Source organism: Malaclemys terrapin, chromosome 1 (assembly GCF_027887155.1).
Source record: "Malaclemys terrapin pileata isolate rMalTer1 chromosome 1, rMalTer1.hap1, whole genome shotgun sequence".
Taxonomy (NCBI): domain Eukaryota; kingdom Metazoa; phylum Chordata; order Testudines; family Emydidae; genus Malaclemys; species Malaclemys terrapin.
The window spans coordinates 110,508,374-110,528,141 of record NC_071505.1 but is presented as its reverse complement, the minus strand read 5'-3'; the positions used below and the strand labels follow the sequence as shown (position 1 = coordinate 110,528,141).

Here is a 19,768-nt window from a genome sequence, read left to right as displayed (position 1 = left end):
CTTTCAATTGAGATAGTTACACTGGTACAACCCTCTTAGTGTGGATACACAGTTATATCACTAAAAAGGTACCTTATGCCTAAACAGCTTATGTGACAAGTCTGGGTCAAACTGTGAACTCCATATTTTGAGACTGTTTTCTGATTGTAACTTTTGTTCTGCGTTGTAATCTCCATGTTGGGTTAAAATATCCAGGTGGTGTTGAAAACCAGTTTAATCTTGACAGGGTCAGTCTGTTCTAGATATTGTATGCTAATGCTAAATTCTGCTGGTATAAACTGCACCCACACAGTAGCCTTTTGCTGGTACAGGTATGTTGGTCACAAATCACATCCTTGATCAACACAGCTATGCCAAAAAGAGTCCTAGTGTAGACCTGGGCCTGCTTGCTAAATGGCTGTGTTATGCGGGAAAAGAGATGCTGGGTACTGCTAAAAGATGTTTGATCTTCCCAAAATGTTCCTACCCAGCATCTCTTTTCCTGCATAACACAGCCAATTAGCAAGCAGGCCAGGTCTACCCTAGGACTCTTTCTGGCATAGCTGTGTTGATCAGGGATGTGATTTGTGACCAACATACCTGTACCAGCAAAAGGCTACTGTGTGGGTGCAGCTTATACCAGCAGAATTTAGCACGAGCATACAAATCCACACTAAATCCAAGAGCGTGGAAGTTGAGCAATTAAGGAAGTGATTTTCATTCTGCTTAAATTTGTTTTGTTAACATTTAACGTCAATTACTAACTTTTGTAGCTAAAGTTTGAGCTCTTGCACTTTACATAAAGGGGCAAGATTGTTGAATCTTTACATCTAACCCTCCCAACTAGATGTCCTCCAGCAAAACCAGACTCTATATTCTTAATACTTAAAAGTAAAACCAAACAGGAAAAAAGCTTTTAAAAAATCTTCAGTTTTCTTTATACATTATAAAGGAAAAAAGGTACAAGACCAATTGTTAAATTCTTTGGAGGTCACTTTTAACAATCTGGAACAAATAAAAACATGTCTATCTCCCACCCACTCCTCAGCCCCCACATAAAGAGGCACATCTACAAAATAAAGAGCTCTGCCTCCAGTAAATGGTCAGTGTGTCCAAACAGCTGCTTTTGTAACCTGCAAATTGTCAGTGGACACTGCAGGCTGAGCAATTCACACCAGGCTGCCCAGGCAGACAATCAAGCACATTCAGAAGCATTCAGACCCAAAGAAAGGGAAAAACCATGGACCTGTGTACACTAAAACTGCATCTAGCTGAGGGAGCCCAACTACATTGTTACCCCACTCCCACCCCCTGACAGGTGGGCAAATTATATGGCAAACTAGATCTTCAGAGTTTTGTTGGCATCTCATGTCCAAAGTTAGTCAGTTTCAGAAAGCCTAAATTAATGTCCTGTTTACAGTACAAATTGTAACAGTTTTACTTTGCTGTACACTGGACCCAAGAGACTAAAGTTTTGTCACAGAAGTTAGAAATGGGAAATAGACATTCCAATTTCCAGCCCCCACTGTCTCACCAATGTGCCTCAACCCAGGCCTACGGGGACTTACTCTAGAGCAAGAGGAAAGTTCAGACCCCACCTTTGACTCCCTTTTGATAGTTGAGATAACTAGTTGTGATGCTCTCCTCTGGAAACTGAGAACTGTAAGCCACTGTTACTCCTCTGCCTGAACAAGAGAGTGAGCTTTGCTAGAGATTACTGACTGTCAGCTCCCTGCCACACCAGTCTGTCCAGTTCACCAGAAAATGCCAAGATTCCACCAGTATTAAACTTGGCCTGCTGGCAACCAGTGAACCCCAGTTCCCAAGTTCCCCAGAGACATCTCACTGGATACTCTCAGAAATTATTAAATTTGATGGCTCCAAAGAGACCGAGCACACACCAGCCTTTTAGATTAGCAGAAGACTCGCCCTTTACTTCAACACAACAGCACTAACAGTTTACAGTAAAATTAAGAATAAGTTTACTAAAAAAGAACAGAGATTGAAGGGACACCAGGCAGAATAAGAGAAAGAAAAGGTTACAAAAAACAAATATGACACTTTCTTGTGCCTAAAAGTGAATTCTAATAAGCTAGATCTTTGACTAAAAACAATTTTTCACTAATTGCAAGCTATCAACAGCTCCTGTCCTTCAAGCCAAAAGGATCCCCGATTCAAAGGGTGCTGTTAGTTATCCATCACTTAGATAAATAGAGAGGTGAGAAACAACAGGCCTCAACCCTATTGTCCCTCTGCAAATTTGTGTACAGAGTCAATCCCTTTCCTGTCTCTAAAAGCACTGTTTCAAAAAGTTCAACGAATAGAAGATTGTTGGGGCGGAATACATCTGAACAAAGGAGAAGAAGTCTGGAGATAAATGTGAGAAGGGAGGGATATATGCTTGTTTTGTTAAAATATTATATGTTTACTGTTGAAGAAAAAAATCCAGAATACTTAACGTTGTTGTTTTAGTTAAATAAAACAATTTAAATGTCTGTCTGGTGATGTTCTCCTCCTAATACATCATGGCATGAAAATCCTCCAAATATTAATGATTAACCTGTTGAATTGGAGATAGTTCACCTCCCAATGACTTCATAAATATCTGCTTCAATTACCTTTAGTAAATGAAATAACCAAACAATCATTCATTTTCTGATATAGCTGTAAAACTAATCTGAAAAGTTTTCAAAAACCACTTAAAAAATGTATAGCGTGTACATTCTAAAATGAAACCTACATCTCTTAGTTGTGAAGAATATGTATTAAGTTTATAACAACCAACAAGAATGCACTTTTATGTAGAAAATCATGATTAAATCACTAGTCAGGAAGACTCGATCTAAATGATGATTTAAATCAAATCCACCCTGAAATGAACCTCAGAAGAGCTCTCAGAAGAGGGGCATCCCTGAACCAAAACAGCCTGTAAATGTACAGGAACAGAATGGCCCAAGTTGTTATCCATTACAGAGGAGAAACTCTGCCAGCGGGGTTCTCTCATGAAAGGTGGATCCCAGCTTTCTGAACTGAACATGTGGGTGAGAAATATGTTATTAGACAGGAAGGTAACTTGTTAATAAGTACAGGCTAAAGATAATATTTTATTTTATTTTTCTTTTACCTGTAGCCTTATGTTTCTAAACCCTTGTATTTGCTTTTATTTGAATCTCTATTTCTATCTTTAGCTCTGTTAAATAAACTTCAAACTGGTTTTACTACAGACCTGTCTAAATGCTTTATGCTAAGGAGAGTGTTGAACTGAGGTGGAACCAGGGTGCACTGCTTCCATGCAGGCAGAGGATTTGTGTACATTATATGTGTCCATAAGATAAAGGACTGGTGACTCTGTGTAGGGTATTCACCCATGAAAGCTTATGCTCCAATACGTCTGTTAGTCTATAAGGTGCCACAGGACTCTTTGTTGCTTTTTAAAGTGGGGTGTATAAATAGTTAGCCTACAGAGGGAAAGAGAAGGGCTCATGAAACCCGGAGCAAAGAACCAGGGTTGCCAGCAGATGGTGGCTGGGGAGTATATACAGGTCTCCCACCTCCCCCCAACCCAAACTACTGTAAGTAGGTGGAAGCGATTCACTCTGGACACCTGAGGTAACTAAAATTGTCACAGTGCAAACCTGCTCCCTGATTCATTAAAGCTTATCAGTCATTTCCTCACTGGAAGACAGTGTGTCTGGATACCATCAGATTAGGCCTGAATAAAGACTGGGAGTGGTTGGGTCATTACAAAACCTAAACTTAATTTCCCCAATACTAATTTCTCCCTACTGTTACTCACACCTTCTTGTCAATTGTCTGCAATGGGCCACTCTCTTACACTTCAAAAGTTATTTATCCTCCTTTGGTATCCTGCTGTTAATTGATTTCTTGTTAGGATGACCTCATACTTGGTAAAGCAACCCCCATCCTTTCATGTATTTATACCCGCTCCTGTATTTTTCACTTCATGCATCTGATGAAGTGGGTTCTAGCCCACGAAAGCTTATACCCAAATAAATGTGTTAGTCTCTAAGGTGCCACAAGGACTCCTCATTGTTTTCACACAGCTACATTCACTCTGGTCTACAACTCTGCCACTGGACAGAAAGATCCTAAAGGCTCTGCCACTTCAGTCAGAACCAAGGTGACAGCAATGTTGTGGAAACAGATTTGCTCTACACAGAATTGTACACTCTACAGTGAGTAGACACGCAAACCATCTTAAATACCTTATACCAAGTTTGTTGAATTACCAAATGAAGGCACTCAAACCAATTTAAGAGCGTCCCCACACGGGGGTTGCAACAAAGTAAATCAATTTAGAAGATTTAGTCAAATGGGTGCAGTTTCTGTATAGTTTCAGTTAAAGTGGCTATTCTTCCACTTGCACACTAGCGTTCTTCAGAGAAGAATATAATCCATCTCAGGAAGATCTGATTTCCCAACCTAACTTGAGTTGGGAAATTGACAGTTTAGAGGCAATGCCAGTTGACCTTTTTTAAACCTCCTCTCTGCTCTGCCACAGTCTTCATAAGCAATACTGGTTGCAGGGACAGCAATGCATTTTACCAGAACAAACCTAATTATGAGAGCTAGGACCACTGTGGTACTGTTAAGTGGTTCCCAAGCAAAACATTAAATTTATCCTTTATAACTTGAAGCTTCCACTGTCCTGCCACAGAGGGAGCGTGTGTGTACAGATGGGAAAACAAGAACTTACTTGTTCTGTTATATAAGGAGTTATGCTAACAAGCAGCAGGAAAGTAATTAGTTCCAGCACTTCATGCATTTATCAGTCTACCTCCAAACCTTCTGTCAGTCACAATCATGCTGTCTACTTAAAATCTGAACAATGCACAACCTATTAGTTAATTTTTATTTTTTAAGATGTTCTGATGAGGTGTCTGAGCAATTCACAAAAATAAAGAAGTCTTATAAGGGGCAAAATCTAGAATCACCAATTAAGTCATCCAAACAAGTCAACCAACCTACCTTACTCACCGCTCAAAGTGCTCAACAAACTCAAGAAGGAAGAAAACAGCCCCACCCTTGCCTAAACAGATACCACAGATGAATACTGGCTTAGCTTAGGTTCAGGAAAGCGCAGTTTAGTGTTGAGAGAGCTCAGCGAAGAAGGCCCTGCTTGTAGTCCTCTAGATTTTTCCATAGGAATCAAATTCCAGCTCCTACCCATCTCAAACACAGCAATGGAAGATAAAGCAGAATGTGCCTCAATGCAGATATGCACAATATTTAAAGCGTTATTTTAAGTCAGTGCTAGATAAACATGATACACAATCCATCCCTTTTATTCCACCATCTCCCATCCAGTAAGGGCTTTGGGAAAGGGGGTACAACTCCTTGCATCCATCCACTCAACAAAATTTCTGTTCCAGTACAGTTAGAAGTATCTAACTTTATTACTACTGTATGTGAGATCACAGTTCTGGCAGTAGGAAGTCTTTAATAGTATCACACAGTTCTACATCTGATCTATCTACACTAACCGTACGTATTAGAACAAACATCTCTAATCGTACCCAATAGCCATAAGATTCTGAAAAGCATTTCTAGTTCAAGAAAGTGGCAATATACTGCACCAACTCTGGAGCAGTCCACAGCAGGAGGAGCAAAAATAGGAGATTTGAATATTTGTTACCTCTAGAAGAGAGTTCTGGCTGCCACAGCTCCCCGGTCTTCAAAGTTGGTATGTCTTGATTCCCTACTCAAACTTCTAATACAATAACAGTTCAGCAATGGCATCTAAATATAGAAGGAACGCCTGTGGTGTTTTATCTCACACTATCCATTTGTGGTTTTTAATCGCACGATAAAAAAGTTGAGAGATCACACAGGAGAAAGACAGCTTCCTCAAGTATGTGAGGAAACCGAATAAACTGAAATGAAGCAACGCAAAAAAAAAAAAAAAGTCACGTCATCTCTAATCTGTTCAAAGTGCAAGGAGTAGGAGTTTGGGTTTGTCTACTAGACAAAGGCCAAGGGCGTGGAACACGGAATGAACAAAGAAAAGAGAATTGATTGGATAAGGTGCTGAAAAGTCATTTTCCCTACATTTTAAATACTCAGTAGCTAGGCCCCTGTATACAGATTTTTTTGACTGGTATAACTATTTGTCAGGGCGGGTGTTTTTGGTTGTTTTTAAAATCAACATGGTTATACCAGCACAACCCCCAGTATAAACAGTTATATTAGTACAGGGGTAGTCAACAGGTGGACTGTGGGCCAAATCCAGACCACCACTTTTGAGTGGACCGCAAAGGTCAAATGGACTGAAGCCGAGCCAGGGCTCAAACTGCGCCCACTCTCCAGCGCAGGGCCCCTCCCAAGCGCAGCCCCCCTCCCCCAGCAGGGGTTCAGGAGATTGGGCTGGGCTGCAGGGCGCAGTATGTCCCTGGGCAGCTGCTTGTGCAGCCACAGCCCCACCAGCTCCGTTCTCCGTCAGCTGGCAGCAACGTAGAGATGGGGCGAGTGGGCCATGTGGGCAAACAAGTAGGCGCTGGCATCCAGGCTCAGTTAGCGAAGCAGCAAGAGCCACTCCAGGCAGGGTGGGCAGGAGGCTGGCAGGCAATAGGGGGCAGCTAAGCCACCCAGCCCACCAGGTAAGCAGAGCTGTCAAACACCTCTCAACAGACCCGCCTGCCCCACCACAGGACCTCAAAGACCAGTCGGGAGAGGTGACAGAGCCAGGCCCTGGCTCCCCACCCTAGGGACAGGGAGAGGCCTGCAGGGAGGTACTGACTGACAGGTTGGAGCTGCATCCTGGACCTGCACCAGCTATCCTGCCACCATGACAGGGAGCGGCCTGGGAACCACGGCCAAAGTGAGCTGCAGGGGCAGCGCCTGCGGACGGAGCAGTGCACCGAGCTGCCTGGCCGGCGCTGCATCTCCACATAGGAGCAGGGAGGGTGGACATGCCACTGCTTCTGGGAGCTGCTTGAGGTAAGCACCGCTCAGAGCCTGCATCCCTGACCTCCTCCCATGCCCCAACCCCCTGCCCCAGCTCTGATCCTGCTCTCCAAACCCCTCGGTCCCAGCCCGGAGCACCCTCCTGCATCCCAAACCTCTCATCCCCAGCCCTACCCCCAGAGCCTGCACCCCCAGCCGGAGCCCTCACCCACCCACCCCGCAACCTAAACCCCCATTTCATGAGCATTCATGGCCTGCCATACAATTTCCATACCCAAACGTGGGCAGTGGCGGATTAATAATTTTGCCGCCCCTAGGCCGGGAAATAATTGCAGCCTGGCCCCGCCCTGACTCCGCCCTTTTCCCACCCCCATTCCAACCCCCTCCCCAAAGTCCCCGCCCCAACTCCGCCCCCTCCCTTCCCCTATTGGATCCCTTCCCGAAATCCCCACCCCCAGCCCCACCTCTTCCTCCAGCGTGCGGCTTCCCGCTCCTCCCCCCTCCCTCCCTGACTCGCGAAACAGCTGTTCGTGGCTCAAACGCTGGGAGGGGAGAGAAACAGGACGCGGCGGCGCGCTTGCAGAGGAGGCAGAGGTGAGTTGGAGCAGGGGGGCGGGGCGCGGAGGGGAGCTTTCGCCCCTGCAAATTTGTCGGCCTAGGCAATAATATGGCGCTGAATGTGGCCCTGAAGGCCACAAAGTTTGCCCACCCCTATGGTAATGCATCTCTGGGTGCTCTGAAGGGGATGATGCTCAATGGGCATCTGGCTTCAATCAAGGATTCCTGCACAGTTTCAGATCACAACTGTTTAAAACTGTCTCTGGATTATTGCCCATCTTGTCCACAAACACGGGCCTAATCATTACATGAGCAGCTGTTCTGCTGCCTCTCCACGTGTGCTGCTGTAACACTGTCCACTATCTTAGGATACCTATTCAGAGCTCAAGTAAGAAGTCTTTCCTCCTCTTTGAGAGGAGAACTGGGAAATTACATGGACAGCGTGGTACTTCTGGGAAATCGCCTGGTGTCCCTGAGGTATCCTAAAAGGCTTCTTAAAATCTTATGCATAAACTATTGCTTCTGGGAGTTGTGCAGAAACTGCAGGACAGGTAGCTAGATGATACTCTGCAGTGGCATTAATGTGGGGTGCACAACAAAACATCAGTGATCCTTAACTTGAAACAAGGCAAGCTTGGACATACTACACATTGGTGCTTAAAGTGGCATTATTCCACCAGTTTAATCCTTTAATGTGGTCACCTGCTCATGTTTTATCGAAAATAGCATACTTCTGGTTTGTTCCTTTCTCGTACTTCCTTCTATTTTAATAGAACTCAGCATGTTGATACACCAGATTTATTTTCTTGTTTAATTTATAAAACTAATATTTCTTCCATTTTGAATACTAATTTCTCTGCTTATTCTAGTGTTCTTGAGGAAACTAGACTTTTATCATGTGGGAAATAACTAATTCTAAGAATTCTTCTATCTTCCTAGCTACCACACCTCAGATGTGGATTAACTATATTGATGGAAAAATCCTTTGTCTGTAGGAAGAGCGCAGAGCATGGCAAGCCCCTGACCCCACTCCCCAGCGGGAGCTCAAAGGCTGCATTAAAGGTTTGATGGGTTGGACGCTGCCCGTGGGCCGTAGTTTGCCCACCCCGCATTACCAGGATGCAGCCTATAGATCATGGGAGGTTCATGAACATTTACATAAGGTGGCCAGGCAAAGTGCATGATATCAGAATTCAAGAACTCTGAACTTCAAGAGTAGGCAAAGAAGAACTATATTTCTACCTAACATGGACAACTTGTGTCCACACTGACATCACAGACCCACCAATGCCATGGTTCAGACAAATTTTTCATGACTATACAACGTAGGGAGAGAGCTCAGCTGTATGATTGATAAGAAGCTGCAGGACAGTGATGAGGTATGCGATTCTGGGAGAATGCAAGCAAAATGGAGATATGTTGCTGACCCTCAACACGGTCAATGACTAATGCTGCAAATTATATTTGTTTGCTAAATTTTGCATAACATGGATTAGACCAAAGGCAAAGTCTTCAATGAAGACTGAAAATACCCAAGCAGTTGTAGCTAAGGGAATTGGATATGGAGCAACAGTGTGACTCAAGCACTGATAATAGTTTTGTTTATGTATTAAAACATACTTTAATTATGAAATAATTGTGAAGCCATTGATTTGTACTTGCTCAGTTTTGTTTTTAGATGGGGGTTATTTGCTGGATGGTTTTGGAATGGGTGTGTGTTGTAATAGTGAGGAAGATTATATGTAACTGGAATTGCTGGTTACCACTCGAGTTAAGGTTGAGTCAGAAGTTTTCAGTTCAACATGAGTTTTAAACTTATATTTTAAAAGAGTCTCAATAAAATGGCAAGAGACAATGTCAGTTTTCTGGTTTGATACAGAAATATAAAAGTTCAGCAAAGCTACAAAAAAAAAAAAAAAGTTCCAAAATGAGTTCCCCCAACTATTTTCAGACATTCTTTGACAGGAAACTAAAGCACTCTTAGATATATTCTGTGCCAATTAATAAAACAGTAGCTATACATTAGGTCCTGTTTCTTTGTGTCATGATTTTTCACTTTTTTGCCATAAAGAAGTGTGACAAGCCGAACCACTGAGTGCAACAGTGATGCTGGAACAACTGCTCAAGATAAAAACTCAATCTGGAGGTATATGCAAGTGAGAAGACTTCCCCATCAAATAACTCTGTAGCCTAATTTCCCTGAACTTGGAAAGAGATTGATTTCAAACTTTACCTTTAATAACTAGATTATAATCCCATGTACCTCACTATTATTATTGACCAAGGCCATGAACTCCAGTCTGTTTTTAATAATAGACCATGGGGAAAAAACAAGGACACAATTATCTGTAAATTATAGCATGACATACAGGTATCTCATGTTCCAGTCACTGTCATCCTCTCCTCCCCACACGTGACTTTGTAGACCTAACCACTGCAGTACATCAAACCCATCTCAAAAAAACTTTAGTGACAGCTAAAGTTGAATCAGGATGCACTCCACCATCTCAAAACCCGAGATGGAAAGACTTTTCTGCACTCTGTGCCACTTTTACATTGCACAGAGTAGTGTTTTGCCGTCTTTTTGATACCAGAGGCCAGCTTGCTGCCTTCCTAAACTGTGTCAGGGAGATCTCAGAGACCAGCACCAATCCACAGATTGGTCATCGGGGGGGGGGGGGGGGGACACACAAAACAAAAAAACCCACTAGCCTAGAGCACTCCCATACTTCATAAGGCTTTCACTGCAACCTCCAACAGATACCAAAAAGCAATATGCACACCAACTTCAAACTTGCACTCTAGCACAGAAGTTTACTCATAAGCTCAATACTGTTAAGGCAAAACAACTTCCTAAATATATGCAATGTGTGACAGTCAGATTTGAGGAATACGAGTTATGCATTGCTTTGTGTGATCTATTGGAGGTTGAAGTGAAGGGTTCTAGAGCAGGGGTTCTCAACCTCTCTCTCTCTGAGGCCCCCCTTGACAGGATATAAAAACTCCAGGGCACAGCAGGGGGGCGCCTCAGGCCAGTGGCCTTGAGCATAGGCGTAGTTTGACTTCTATTTGAGGGGGACAGGGGCCAGTGGGGCTCAAGCCACCTCCGCATGGTAGGGTCCAGGGAGAGAGTGTCACCTCCGACTCACCTCAGCAGGCCACCCAGCCTGTCTGGGTTGGGGCGGGGGGGGAGCGTGCAACCAAAAATTATAACTCAAAAGGTGGGGGGCTTAGCTCAAAAAGTTTGAAAACATCTTAGGGTGCAGAGAGGGGGTAGCTAGGGGCTGTGTGCAGGCAGGGGAGTAGCTCAGGGTGCAGGGAGAGGGGTATAAGGGCTGTGTGCTGGGAGGACTACCCCGAGGTCCCTGTTCCCGGAGGGGTCTGCCAGCCATGGAGCCAGGTCTCCCCACCCAGGGGAATCTTATCAGCTGCCTCTGCAGGAGCAAATGGGGCTGAGAGCTGAGAAGCAGCTTCAACTAGGGGCACCAGCAGGAGAGGAGGGAACACTGCCGCTGCCTGCTCCTTAGCACCAGCCAGAGCAGCAGCCGCCCGTCTTCCTGCTTCCGACCTGTCCAGGGGGTGCGGAGAGGTAATGGGGTGGGGAACTGTAGAGCCACCCCCAGGACTGCCTGCTCTTGTGTTGCAGTTTGAGGGGTGGGGGGGTGGAGGCGGGAAATGCCCTCCATGTCCCCAACTCTGCCCATGGGCTCAGGGCTCCTGCTCCACAGGGAGCACCAGGGCTCAGGGATTCAGGCCCATGCCTTCCAGCTTCAGTCCCACGCCTCCCAGCTTCAGCCCAGTGGGGGACACTGGGGGGAGGGGTGAAGGTGGCACCGCAGATTGGGGCTTCAGGCCTTCGCCGGGCACCAGGGCTTCAGCCCCGTGCCTCCCAACTTCAGCTCCACGGGGGACACAGGGAATCAGGGCTTCAACCCTGGGACCCCGTGGCCCCCTTGAAAGGGCTCATGGACCCCCCCATTGAGAACTACTGTTCTAGAGTATTATCAGCAATGTTGTGAGCAATGTGAAAGCAATAAAGAATGCAAGAGATGACTTTTCCTTTAACTTATGTCCATGTGTTTCAGGTTTTGAATTGAGGGGGTTTGCCCTTATGCAACCTTAACTGTCACTAACTGAAGTTTGTGTGGGTTTATATAAGGGACTACAGTATCATTGGAGTTGCGAAGTATACAGAGCACTTATTAACACACACACACACACACTTACTTACTGGCCAACTTGAGACCACCTTTTATGTATATCCTCACCTCAGCCCAAGAGAGGGGAGTAAAAAGATGAACTTTTGAAACAGAGCAGAAGAGGACTATATGTACAAATATCTCAGAATAGAAAAGGAGAGTTGGAACAGATGTGACAAGAGATCACTAAAAACACATAATAATGTAGTAGTTTGAGAAGTACCAGCCACATCCCTATCTAAAGTTCATACAATAGGTTTCTCACCCCAGCAGTCTGTTGGCAACTGAAGATGGAAAGCCTTGGTACTCTCAGTATTCCAAAAATTCAGCTGGACTTGTTATCACTATACTGAAGGGAGAACAAAACCTTTAAGCTAAGTTGTCGGTCCTTCACGCTATTCACCAAAATAGACTTTGACTTTGCCTATATTTCAAGCAAAGGACTCAACTGACTGCCCAGCTGATTTCATTTTTTTCTCAGGAAAAAAGTAGAATGCACTTCCTGTGACTTTCCTTAGCAATCTGTATACGCAGTCAGTGTAACATTCTGACACATACCCATTAAATGTCACATCCCTTAAAAAAGTATGACCTCCAATTCAAGATTAAGTAATCCACATACCATATAATTCTCTCCTTTTTCATTATGTTTGCTGACTCACTAATTTGAGAGTGCCAGTAACTCATAGTCACAGTAACAATACAGTCATTAGGCAACATTCTACTGAAAGACAGATTATACAAATGGGTGTTAGTCATCCCCAAGATGTCACCATTATTGCTAGACCAGACAGTCTCTCAAGTTATACATCTGTAACAGATGTTTACCTACTACCAAGAGCTACTTGTCTCCTAGAAGGGACAATATAAAGTTGGTCTATCCTATATGATCACCTCATTTTGGTTTCCCCTCCCCCACCCATTGTCAAGGGCACATAGATGGAAGTTGTTCAAGTATTCCACTTATCTGAATAGATGACATTTTAGTATGTTTACCGATATGTGCTGAATGCCCTCCCAAAAGGCAACATTATGTGCTATTTATAGTACATTTAAAACTTCAGATGGGAATGTGTTGATAAAACTCTTAGTGTGGCTGTTGGGATATTGATTGCATATTGGTAAAGGTACTGGAATTTGGGATTTTAACTTCTGTAGGTCTTCAAGAGATTATGTGAACAGAATATTCATGAGTCTAACTGCTAGATAAATGCTAAGGTATTTACATAAAGAACTACTGAAGCAGAGAGAATAAGTCATGGAGCTTGTAATCATGTTTTGTTTGTTGCAACAACTTTATTCTGATGTGTGACAGGAGATTCATTTGGACTGTCTAAGTTTGATACAACTACATTAAAGAATCAGCTGAAAGGGATTGGTATCAGATAGCATGAGAAGTTACCTTCATCCACAGACAGTGGGTTGTACAGTCACTGAATCATAGAAATGTAGAGCTGAAAGGGACCTCAAGAAATCATCAAGTCCAGTCCCGAGCTAAGGCAGAACTAAGCAAACGGTCCTAGGCCACTCTGACAGGTGTCTGTCCAACCTGTTCTTAAATACCTCCAATGATACTGATTCCACAACCTCCCTTGGAAGCCTATTCCTGTACTTAACCTGTTCTTTTCTTATTTTGGCTTGTGCTCCTTCCCCTTATTAAATGTTAAATTATGTTAAGTATCTGGTCACAACTAACTTTAGTGAAGACTGAAGCAAAATAGGCATTAAACACCTCAGCCTTCTTAATGTCATCAATTAGCAGCTCTCCTTCCACATTAAGTAGAAGACCCACACTTTCCTTCATTGTATGTATATAAAGAACCTCTTATTGCCTTGTGTCCCTTGCTAGGTGTAACTCATTTTGTGCCTTAGCCTTTTTGATTTTGTCCCTACACGCTTGTGCTATTCTTTCATACATCTCCTTAGCAATTTGTCCGTGTTTCCACTTTTTGTAGGATTCCCTTTTGATTTTCAGATAATTAAAGAGCTCCTGATAGGAAGAAGCCAATATGGCGCTTTCCTTCGCACTGGGATAGTTTGCAAGAGTGCCTTTATACGGTCTCCTTCAGAAACAGTCAGCTCTCCTGAACTCCTTTAGCCCTTGGAAGTTCTTCCCATGGGACCCCTACCTACCTGTTCTCAGTTTGTTAAAGTCTGCTTTTTTGAAGCATCCCTGCAACAACTCCAAGACCCTGATTTCCAGTCCAGAAAGATCAGAAGTGGACCCAGGTTACCCACACGATCAGTAAGGTCTGTACTATCAACCCTTAATCTCAGAGGATGTACTTTGGATTTATGCTAAAAGCGATGCACAAGATTGGTGCATCATCTCTGTTCCCCTGACATTGAGCCTTTCGTGCCATCCTTCCAAAGTAGTTACTGCACAATGAATACAGTAGAGTATTGACATACCTGATTATTCAACACCAATTGAGCAAATGTTGTTAACAGATAGTCTATATCAGAGATGGATAAAATGATAGGTAGAGTTTGCCCTTACAACAGAGTGAAGGAAGTACCATAGCTCTGACATATCATAACGTACAATAAAGGCACACTTTGAACATAAATTTTACATCTCGAGCATAGAGCTAAAACTAAAATACCACACATCTTAACTGTCTTAGCAGCAATCCACCTCTTAATGAATGCTGATCTTTGGTGTGATTATTTCTTTCCTAGCCTTACCAAGCTTTAACACATTGCTACTACTCCTTTAACCCTCCATTCCACGTTGGCACAAGATGACCAGACACCCATGAGAATCCTACAAAAAAGGAAAGGAGGCCTTGGTTTGTATGCACTCAAAGTGATTGTAGAGAACAAGGTTACAAGTAAAATGAAATAACTGGCCCTTTATGGCAGATGCAAAGTATCACCAACAGATTCTGGACCATCATGCTGGGCCTTTGGAGAGGAGTGAAAGACAGAAAATATCAGATTGTCAAGAGTACTTCGTACTCCCTCTCCCCACCACACAAAAGCCCAGAAATTGCCCCAATAAGAGATGTATTACAAATTAAGTAGCATTAAGACACCAGCAGCCACTCTGGTGGTAGCAGAATAGTTAGAGAGAATGACAGGGACTCTTAGAATGCATTACTGTCATGTTATTTCTTTAACTCATGTACAATCAGTGCTGCGGCCAAGCCTCAAAAAGCCTTCAAAGGAAGCAGAAAACACAAAGTGGAACTACAAAAACAGAGACAGCAGCAACCAGGGCAAACATGAAACACAGTACTGGATCTATACAGGCTGACAATTTGGATAAGGCTGTGTTCCTTATTTAAGCCACGAATCTTCCCCTGGCATCAGTTATAAAGCTGGTCAGTCAGTCTCTTAACTATATCCTCTTGCTGTCTTTAGTTTGCCTATTCTCTTCAGGATATTACACCTTTTTCAGACCACAGATCTTGTTCCCCATTAAGGGAGACCAGGCTAGAAAGCCAGTGGCTAGCACCTAGCCAATCAGTTGCTTAAGAAGATTTCCAAACAAGCTCTTCCTTTTATTTCTACAATAATGTCCCATTTATAAACAAATGGTTTGCCTGAAAACTGAATCATGCATAGAACCACAAGAAAGCAGATCAGATGGTTTATATGCCTTTGTTTTACATTTTTGTTTTATAGTTCTTTTTGGATGTGCACCAAGCAGAATATGTAAGCCCAAATCAATAACCATACAAGATATGATGTTCCCCTTTAAAAGCTCTTTGTCTCATCCCCTGATAGGAGGCAACATTCCACCACCCTTACTTAATGCAATGACAATACAGAAAACACGGAGTTTAATATTATGGACATCCACATACAAGCTAAAATCTTGGCATAATTTAGGCCTAAGCCTTTAAATCATGCCAAACAGCAGATGCCATTTCTGTGTTTCAAACAGAGGAAATGGATGTTGAATTACTACAACAGATAATTAGCTAGGCTTAGCCACAAATTCTTGCTAAGTTGTGAAGTCATTTCCTCTTACCTTTTTCTCCTATTTTATACGCTTTATGCCTATACATCTGTAATAGAGCTAGTTAGATCCAGATATGCTACTTGACACAAAATCAAGGTATAATGTTACTCGATAAATCAATCCAAAGAAACTCAGTTTTAATTTTCTATCTAAAGGCATTCTGTAAAAGACCCCTTTCCGTTTGAGGAAGTTTCATTGCGTAGGGAACCTGACCACATTCAAAATACCGTTGAACCCCAACTTTATCAACACTGATATTATGAACAACTGGTTATGAGATCCATTTTTCTGCCACTGAAGTCATCTTTCTGCAGCTCAATGTGACTTCAATCCTTTAGCCAGCGTTCAAGCAGCTGTACAGATTTGGCAGCAAAGATGTAGTTCTCTCAAATAGGAAAAAAAACCCAGACACTATATATTTATACACTGATAGCATATATAAACAATAAGTTAACTTATGCACAATACCTAATATAAAATAGGGGCATCACTGTATTGCTAATAGTTCAGAGCCTGGTGTCTAATTTAAATAGAAATGCAATCAAATATAGTACTAATCTTTAATGAATGTATATCTAATAAGATATGTTTTGTATTAAAGAATCTGATATGTTCAAATGGTATGTTGAGGAGTTAATGTGAAGTGTAAATCTTTACAGTGAACCACTCAAAATGCTATAAGATCTGATTAGCTGTATGACTCAAACCGTTGCTCAGTGTCACATATGAAACGTTCCTACTAACCTTACCACAAAATGTAGGAAACAATCAAGTATGGTACAGAGGAATGGACAGCTGTTCTGTATTATTTAATTAATTCTTATATCTACTGACATGGATCAAGCAAATGAATCAAATTATTTTATATTGCTGCAGGATGAACTACTAAACAAAAAACCATCCAGAAACGACTATGTAACAACTATGTTCTAGCTTCAAAATTGAAATTTCTGCAGATAGCTAAAGGCTGATGGAAAGAAGTTGGAGTCATGCAAAGTTGGTAGCCAAAGAACCACTTCACAAAGGGGTCCACCAAAAGTAACTTGCAGAAATAGGCTCCTGATCAGAGCTAAGACAGCAGTTGTTGAATATGGCCCAACATGTCTTTCATAAAATGCTATAGCACAGGATGTTCTGCACGAAGATACTGGAATATTCCAGACAAACTGGTCAGAAACCATAAAGGACAGGCCTTATTTTCTCATTAAATTATAAGGACAACTTGTATGCTGATTGGACATTTCAAGTCTTCCAAAAACGTCCCTTTCTGACTGGTCATGTCAGCATTGTTAAGAGGAAGAACCAGGCAATGCTAACAAAAAACAAAACAAAAAGGGTACAAAATGCCCTGTGTTGCTCAACATGTTGCTCCCTAAAATCAGAACATCTGGATAAGAGAGACTGAGCGACCGCTGCTGCCTAGCCAGCTAGAACACCCCCTGCTTGGAGACTTTACAACTAACACCTTGTTGCTGACAAGCACCTTATTCACTTTGTCTTTTAGGAGAGACCACTGAAAAATCTGGAAAGAGAATAAGAACACAGCGGTCATTAATTCCCTGAGTCACCTAAATGAACTCTCCCAAGAAACCAGCCATTGAGACTATGAAGCTGGTGAACTCACTTTTGTGCTAGTTCCAACTGATACTTATAAGTTATTTTGCTACTTATTTACCCAAGTGATGACCGTTATTTTGTTAGAAGCATTTAGCTTAACATATGTACCTGAATTAAAAGCCTCTAAACGACTACAATGTAGGATATGTACCTGTGTTTTACTAACTAGTTTAGTCTTAGGGTACATCCAGAAAAGTTAGTTGCAAGAAACCCTGAGTGTTTCCAAAGAGTTCAGTCTAAAAAAAATAAATCACAGATTGTGGTCAAGTAAATTGATGGCTTTTTAGACAGATGGGAAGAAGCTTTAAATTGGCTCATAAGCTAAAGATTTTACCACTGTTTCACTGAAGTGGCATAAGAATTTACTGAACTGATGGAACTGCATATAAATTAAAACATCAAAATAATTATTGTCATTAAATTTTGGAATTAATGTATGACATTTGTGTGTGTACAAATGACAAACCTTGGCTATGAGAAACACCTGGACAAGTCAATTTTGACATTTTGATATTTAAGTAACTTGTCTATATTTCTAAATGCTACTTTGGAATTGTTTCAACTGACATGAGCAGTCTCATAATTCCAATGGCAGACAAGCTTGATTGAAGTAAATAAGGATGCATATTTAAGGATCCATAGTTCCATATTAATACCAAAATCATCTGGCTCAGACTAGTCAGCATAGATCTAGGATAGAATTTGGTCTTTGTACCAAGATTATGATAAGACCTTGAGTTAAATTGAACTGATTTATTGTTTCTTGAAAATTGCAATAACCAATGTCGAGTTCAATTTGACTTTATCTAACCATCTTTATTTTGCTCTCTGAATTTCCCATTGTCTTCAAAACTATTTTAGTTAATAACCCTAAAAATTCATAATAATTCTCTAGTCTATACTTTAGCCAAGGAACACAGATCCAAAGAACAGCAAGAAACCCAGTAGAGGTAACAGGTTAAATTTAACCTATCTTTTTCACAGCTCCAGGACACTGGAACGGGTTCTACATCACTGGTTCTCAAACTTGTGTACTGGTGACCCCTTTCAAATAACAAGCCTCTGAGTGCGATCCCCTTATAAATTAAAAACACTTTTTTATATATTTAACACCATTATAAATGCTGGATGCAAGGCGGGGTTTGGGGTGGAGGCTAACAGCTTGTTTACCGCCACCCCCCCCATGTAATAACCTCGTGACCCCTTGAGGGGTCCCGACCCCCAGTTTGAGAACCCCTGTTCTACATAATTCAAGTCCCAGAACTCCACCAAACCAAGAGAGCAAGATGGTATTTAAAGCATTAGAAACTTGGTATGATCCAGTAAATTCATGGATTATATATGATATGCAGTTTGCACCTGAAGCAACCCACTATGAAGTGCATTGCAGTAGTAGACCTGCATTGCAAAAACATGCTTCAGTTACCAGTTCAAACAAGTTAAACAATTTGTTCAGAGAGTGACAAAAAAAAGTTAATCTCAAATTTTTTAGCCACCAGGCTTCTTGCTCCAACTACTAGATAACTTTCCTTTTCAGACTGTAACCTGCCAATGTTCTTGAGATAAAAGCCAGTCTTGGCCATTCCCACATTTTCCATTGCACTGGCTTTCTGAAGAAACTCCACTTTCAGATTGGGAAGTCTAGATCTAGGCACTTTTACCAATACCAGAGTTCGACCAGCACTAACAAAAGGAATCTACTGATTAGATTCAAATGCATTATGCATATTAATTCTATAGAACCCAAGAGCTACCTAACGAGTGCAAGTGCTTCTTTTCCTGCTCCATAGATTTAAAGCAGGGGTTGGCAAACTTTCAGAAGTGATGTGCCGAGTCTTCATTTATTCACTCTGATTTAAGGTTTCGTGTGCCAGTCATACATTTTAACGGTTTTAAAAGGTCTCTTTCTATAAGTCTATAATATATAACTAAACTATTGTTGTATGTAAAGTAAATAAGGATTTTAAAATGTTTAAGAAGCTTCATTTAAAATTAAATTAAAATGCAGAGCCCCTCGGACCGGTGGCCAGGACCCAGCCAGTGTGAGTGCCACTGAAAATGAGCTCACGTGCCTCCTTTGGCACATGTGCCATAGGTTGCCTACCCCTGATTTAAAGCCTCCACGTTCATTGAATGTTCCGTAGAAGGCAGCATGAATTTTAACAAAAGGCTTTGAATTAGCTGTATGGATCTTCATTACTGGAAGCTGTGCCTTAAGCCCCACTGCAACACTCGCAAGAATTCATGTAGAGATTAATCGAAATAGCACAAACACGTACTTCAACAAAATCAGCAGGATTACAAAGTGACATCGAAGTTTAGCAAGCCAGGTTGGGTCCCATAATGCCCTCATATGGTATCACTTATCTGCTAATTATATGAATGTGCACAATTGATTGAACAGTTAAATCAGGTCTCATTTTGGACCTTGCACTTCACATACGTAACAGTATTTTAAGAGTGCCATGCTATTCTAGCAATAAGCAGATATCAATACATATAATAATTGCTGCATTATACC

General features: G+C 42.1%; 1 protein-coding gene across 2 annotated transcripts in view; it reads right to left on the bottom strand.

Annotated features, from left to right (window-relative positions):
* ADIPOR2 (adiponectin receptor 2) overlaps positions 1–19,768 on the bottom strand; it is a 73,373-nt gene that overhangs the window by 43,918 nt on the left and 9,687 nt on the right. The window contains exon 1 of one of the 2 annotated variants that reach the window (XM_054035307.1): positions 5,636–5,858. The exons of the other annotated variant lie outside the window; for it this stretch is intronic. The gene's annotated coding sequence lies outside the window, so the exon portion shown is untranslated. Of the gene's footprint in view, positions 1–5,635; positions 5,859–19,768 lie in introns of those variants that run through there. 2 annotated transcript variants of the gene reach the window in all.